Genomic DNA, 6,455 nt, shown 5'->3' on the forward strand with positions numbered 1-6,455 from the left:
CAACTAAGCTTGTATGCAAGTGGAAACTCCAAGAATTAAACCTGGGAGATTTTGTCCATTTCATTAATCTGAGAATGTGCTCCATGCTTTGAAATAGCTCATGGTTGTTTAGAAAGAAGGTAAAATGCTTAAATAGCTAAATATGTGCAAGTCAGATATAGTCATCTATACTTTTTCCTATAAAAATGTATCAGGTGCTTTATTGCCATGAAAAATAGTATTTTTATAAAGTCATTTAAGTGTCTAACCAGAGCAACTAGAACAGCAGTTACTTTGTTTCATTTTATATTACACTCCATTGTATTATATGTTGTGTTTTATATTACAGTGCACTTTGTCAAATTAATGATATTAACATTATATGTCTTCCATGGTGTTCAAGGGTAATAAAACTCTAGGGGGAAAGGGAGCTTAAGCTTTTAGAATGACAGCCACAGTAAGCATAATGTTAAATACAGCAGACATGCCATGTAGTCAGGTTCTAGATGCTGTAGGGAATTTAATGTTGCATTTCCTGACTCCAGTGTAATTTAACCTTTGGGAGTGTAAGCCTACATTTTGTAATTTAGTTTCTTATTTGGAGGAGATAAATGCAGCTGCACACATTTGCACAGAGGGGTTACCACCTCTATACTGAGGGAAACAACATCTGCTGCAGTGGATTCCCACCAAGAGAACCTATGGGTAAATATTAATCAGTGATGTTACTATGGTGAAATGTAAATGCTGGAAACAGGGTGGCTTGGTATTATGTCCAAGCTGGCATATTCCATCTGGACATTTAAAAGCAAATCTCAGAGCAGAAATTTACCAAATTTAAATTTCAAATCCAGAAGTGACCCCCCCCATACCACACACACACACACACACACACACACACACACACTCTCCAAATTTGGCCATCCTTTGCTGAAAAGTCATATTTTGTCACCATTCAAGCAGAAATAGCAGATGCAGATCCGGACCAAATCTTCAGCCTGTCTTTCCTTCTGGGTAATCTAGTTCTGGTCCTTTGGACTTGGAATTATGATGCTTGAAACTGTATTGTCTACAAACAATCTAGAAAGATGTTAACAGCATCACTATCTCCCTTTTATACAATCTGAGAATTCTACCAGAAGGACAGACATAAGCTTGTGTCATTAGTCCTATCTATTTATTTCCCATGTAAAGGTCTCCTGACTTAAGGTCTCCTACTTAATGTAAAGGTCTCCTGCTTAATCCTCAAGTCTATAAAAAATGGCTCCAAATATTCTTCTCAGTTGGCTAGAATGAACCTTTCATCAGGGGCGTATCTAGGGTGGGGCAGGCAGGGCATGTGCCTGGTGCGCCACTTGAAGGGGGCGCCATTTTGTAGAATTGATTTTTTTTAAAGGCTGCCAAAAACAAAATGGCCACTGTGCATGCTCAGATGGCCTCTGTGAGGCCCTAGGCCATGCAAGGCCTTGCAGAGTTCATTTGAGCACGCACAGTGGCCATTTTGTTTTCAGTGGCAATTTTTTAAAAAAAGATTATTTTAAAAAATGGCTACTGCACATGCTCAGTTGGTCCCTGCGAGGCCCTAGAGGCCAGCGGTGGGAGGGCAGACCCCCCACGGCCTTTAGGAAGCCCCCTGAAGGGGCTACAGGTAAAAAAATAAAAAATAATAATATAATATAAGACACTGTACACATATTCAGATTGGCACTATGTACAGAGAATCCGGGCTTGTGAATAATGAGCTGAAGTTTATGAGCTAGGATTGTATTCATTTGCTCTTACTTTGCTTCTTGTGATAAGTGAGTTAAATGTGATGTCTTAATAATATGGTTATTAATGGTGAGTTTGTCTCTGAATCAGTGTGAAATCTGTATTATTAAGGCCCACTGGAAGTTTCTTGCTTTCTCTCATTTTAACTGTCTTTCTGAAATACTAGAATATATTGCAAGCAGTGACACAGTTTACTCTGCATATCCTTTAATTATTTTCAGAGTATCTGGGAAAAGTCAAATTCTCCATGTATTTTTAAAACTTATGTAATGGTGATGCTACAATATATAGTAGAGAATTAGACAGGCACTTCTGTTTAGTTTTCCAAGTACACCTCCACATAGTATTTCGGTATTTCATGAGCCCCAGAATACTGAAATTTGTAGTTTTCAAGCATTTTTTGGTCTGGCTACATCCACTGCTAAATAGTTTTTGAAATATTAAAAGATTAACAAGCTTGACTTGTATTTTTGAGCTGATATTATGGTGAAGTTATCTGAAAGATGGGTGTCAGATGCTTGGACAGGGGGCACAATTTCAGTGTTTGCCCTGGGCGCTATTTTCCCTAGATACGCCTCTGCCTTTCATACCTCTGGGGAAAACCTTCTGTTATGCCTTGACCAAGTGCTATGACTCCCCAACTCAGTGAGATAGTCCACCTTGGTTCAGACAGGCAATGAGCAAAGGCCCCAAAGGCAGGAAATGAGGTCAGCCAACTGGTGGTCAGGTCAAATGAAAGGACTGACCTTGAGACAGGGGCTGCTATCCAGACTAACAAAGTGCATGAGCAGCAAAAAGAACTAATTCCAGACTAAAGAATTGTAGGCACTTGTGTGGGGATGGGGATTGTTTTTGCTGATTTCTCCTTCCCTCTGAAACACACTGTGCCGCCCAAAGACAAGTCCCTGTGCATCACTGCCATCAGGGACATATTTGGGGGAGTCACAGAGAACTCCATGGGGAAGGGTAGATCAGCAAACACACACACACACACACACACACACACACACACACACACACACACACGCAAATGCTTGTGCTGCTTTTATCTGGAACATATTATGCTGCATGTGTGCTTCATTAATCTGGATGCCTGCCAGGTTGGTATTTGTTGGTTTTTTGTTTTGTTTTGTTTTGGGGTCTGATGTGTCTCTGTGTAAACCACCCTGAACCATTTTTGGAAGGGCGGTATAGAAATCGAATGAATGAATGAATGAATGAATGAATGATGTGTCTTCATTGGCTTGTGGGCTTAGCTTGCCACATTCAGACTAGTAGTCAGTTGGCAGTGCTCAGCCCAGCATTGTAACCTTGAGAGTGCCTTTGCCCCACAGAGTTGAATCTGAATCACTCGCTGAAGGGCCCAGGCACAGGTAAGGCCTGTGCCTGGGCAATCTGGCTGCTGCCAGTCCCAGTTTGAGAAACACACACCCAACACTAGCTCTGCAGGGCTGTCCTTAGGGCATGGCAAGCCCCACTCTCTTCCCCCCCCCATTAGAATTAACTGGAAGGGGCCCCCACACTGGCTGATTTGCCCCAGTTCCGCACCCCACCAAGGCTCTCTAAGGACAGCCCTGAGCCCCTTACTCCTTCTGTGAAAACTTCACGGAAGTAGTTTATAGTAACAAACAGGATAATTAAATGTGAGTATGGACTCTTCAGAGGGAAATATTACTTCATGGGCTGCAGTTTTGTGCTGGAGGAGTTCTGAGATGCTCAGGAGAGCAGTATGATGTTGCATTTAAGCAGTATTTTTCTTTAACTCTGGGGTCTGCATTGATTCTCCCTTTCTGGTAGCACAGATGTGGCACTCATGCTTCCCATTTTCTCAACTTGTGCAAAATGAAAAGGCTGCCACAATGACTCTGCAGGAACCAGTGCCCTTACTCTTAAGGGCACTGGATTCGGTTCAGGGGTGTGTGCACTTCAGTAGTGTGTGAGTCCAGTTGAGCTGAACTGCACACTGAACTGCATAGGAAAGAGAATGTCCCATCTCTCCTATGGCAAAAGAAAGACTTCAGTCACTCCCAAAATATACCAGGACATTCCAGGACCCTTCTCTATATAGTTCTTAGTTCCTAGTTGCATTTTTAAAACTGAACAATGTTACATATCTGAGGAGGGGTTTTTTGTTTATGTACTTGGTCCTTTAAGTATATTATGTATATATTATTAGGTATATTATTATAGTATAGTATATATATTATATACTATATTATATAATTATAGTTAATATAGTATAGTATAGTATAGTATAGTATAGTATAGTATAGTATAGTATAGTATAGTATAGTATATATTATTAGGTATATTATGGGCTGGCCATTCATGAGAAAGGTATTACTCCTAACAATGTGCCTCCTCCATACATTTAGCTATCCTCCAGTCTCCTAGGGCCAGACTCCATGATGCTGTAATAATGAGTTTGGCCCTGATGTACTTAGGGGGGTTTGGGGGAGTGGTCACTCAGTAGCAGAAGTAGAGGCACAATTTGGATTAGGACCATGAGTGTGGAGGAATGAAGAATTCATCCTTTGTCCTCGCCATGGTCCCATACTGGATATGTGCCCCCATGACTGCTGTTTACCCCAGGGTGAAAACTCCTATTGGTGCTAGTAAGCACTTTTGTTCCCAGGGCAAATAGCCATGGGGAGCCCCAATCTGGATTGGGACCATAGCAAAGGGTTAAAGCCTCCTTCCCCATCCCATGTTGCAACCCTAATCCAGATCACCAATACTAGTGTGGGTAACTTCTTGTTTTTGGACTACAGTTCCCATTGTCCTCAGCTGCCATGGCCAAAAGCCAGGGATTATGGGATCTGTAGTCCAAAAGTTACCCAACACTGAGTCACCCATGCATGCATACACACACACATATTACTCACTCACTGAATACTCGCTGATACTGAATAAAGAAAAAATAGCATGTCAGGACCAAACAGTTATTAACATAATATTTAGTTTGGCCTGTATACTCTGTGCCACAAAGCTTTCAAATGCAGAGAAAGAAACTCCTAACAATTCTGTAAGGTTCTTTGCACTGCTTGATGCTCAGAGTCCATGACAGTAATTATCAAAACAGAAGAAAGAACCAAACACACCTCTCTGAGAGCAGCTTTAGAAAAGCAGTTAACTCTGCTGTCAGTCAGATAGAATGCAAATGAAGAGGTTAAATATTTGGTCTTCCTCGCTCTTTTCTGTTACTTTTATTGTAGTTAATCTGAGAGTCCCAAAAAGAAAACTGCAGGGAAGAAAAAGCATTTGAGATGAAAGTGGTACAAGTGACGCTTTACTGCTGTTATATTGGTGGATTTCTCCCATGCCATTGAGGGTAAACCATTTTGCCTTTCTTGCACTATCCTTGTAGGCTGCTCCGGGAAACCCAGCTGTCACAAACATTTGGACACCTTAGTACACAAATAGTGATACATGTAATATGGCAACAAAAAAGCAGAAGCCAGTGCAGAGGACGGCCTCGTAATCCTCTATTAAGAAGGCAAACAGGTGGACTGGGAGGATGGATTAAACCAAGATTTTACCATTATCAAATAAATATACCTTTCCAGGCCACAAATAATTCTGCCATTAAAATGTACCTCTCAAAGACATTCTTTCTGCTGGTAGGATAGTTCAAATTATTTCTATTACTTGGTTGTCTATTCTATTAGTATGTGTTAATTTTGTTGTTATGAATAAAGTAATAATATATAGTACAAGTGTGCTGATTAGGAAAACAATTATTAGGTTGCATAGTTGTGAGAATGGAGAAGTTCTATGATTGGGGAGGCAGCGTCTTCAAATCCTAGTTGGGTGGGGTATGCTGAGTATAAAGCTCATAGGTAGTTAGCCTATAATTTAGCTCTGACACTAATGCACTTGCTGAAGAACACAAAAGAGAGAGAGAGAGAGAGAAGACAACTAGTTGCAGAGGATGATGCTCTCTTCGCATTGAAATAACAGGTGCATAAAATGCACAAGAGAGAGAGAGAGAGAGAGAGAGAGGGAGAAGACAACTAGTTGCACAGGATGATGCTCTCTTCGCACTGAAATAACAGGTGCATAAAATGCACTTCTTCGCATTGAAATAACAGGTGCATAAAATGATGCATTCAGAGAAATGAGACCCTGTTTAATGGGAAAGATGGTCAGGCTGGGAATATTCATAAGGCTGAAATGCAGTTCACCAAAATATTACATGCTTTTTTATTTCCTAAAGCAGGTCCAGATTTCATGTCTTTGTAAAGTAACAATGGGGTGCTATCGCAGATTGTTATGCTGTAAGGCCGACCTATCTTTCTACACAGTTGTGTAAGAATAATGTGTGCAAATATGTAGGGCTTATGTGTAGCAATAAACAGTTTGTTACTTCTTGGATTTCTTTGAAATACTGCTAAGAAGATAAAATGTGCCTTTCACATTGATTTTAGTATATTCTACTTTGTCTTTCAGATTGTCAACCAGTTTGTAGGTCAGATAAGTGAAAGGCAGTATGAAAAAAGTCAGTGAAGTGATAAATTCAAGTGTGGCTTGCAATGAATGCAACGAAGTTTTTCAGTGTATCCTTCGTCCACTAAGAGGAGTGTTCTTGCTCAGGGCTCCAGCCAGCCTGGAAGATGGGGCTTGAAGTCCTTGCTGTTCAGGCCTTATGAGAGGAGAAGGAAGCTTCAGGAGAGGAGGGGGGAGCCACTCCCCCCCCCCCTTTTTCT

The 6,455-nt window shown here is 41.0% G+C and overlaps 1 long non-coding RNA gene across 1 annotated transcript in view; it reads left to right on the plus strand.

Moving 5' to 3' along the window:
• LOC128324278 (uncharacterized) overlaps positions 1–6,102 on the plus strand; it is a 37,684-nt gene extending 31,582 nt beyond the window's left edge. The window contains exon 5 of the long non-coding RNA XR_008306767.1: positions 5,117–6,102. This is a non-coding gene — a long non-coding RNA (uncharacterized LOC128324278). The remainder of the gene's footprint in view (positions 1–5,116) is intronic.
• Positions 6,103–6,455: the final 353 nt, after the last annotated feature.

Source organism: Hemicordylus capensis, chromosome 4, assembly GCF_027244095.1.
Source record: "Hemicordylus capensis ecotype Gifberg chromosome 4, rHemCap1.1.pri, whole genome shotgun sequence".
Classification (NCBI taxonomy): Eukaryota; Metazoa; Chordata; class Lepidosauria; order Squamata; family Cordylidae; genus Hemicordylus; species Hemicordylus capensis.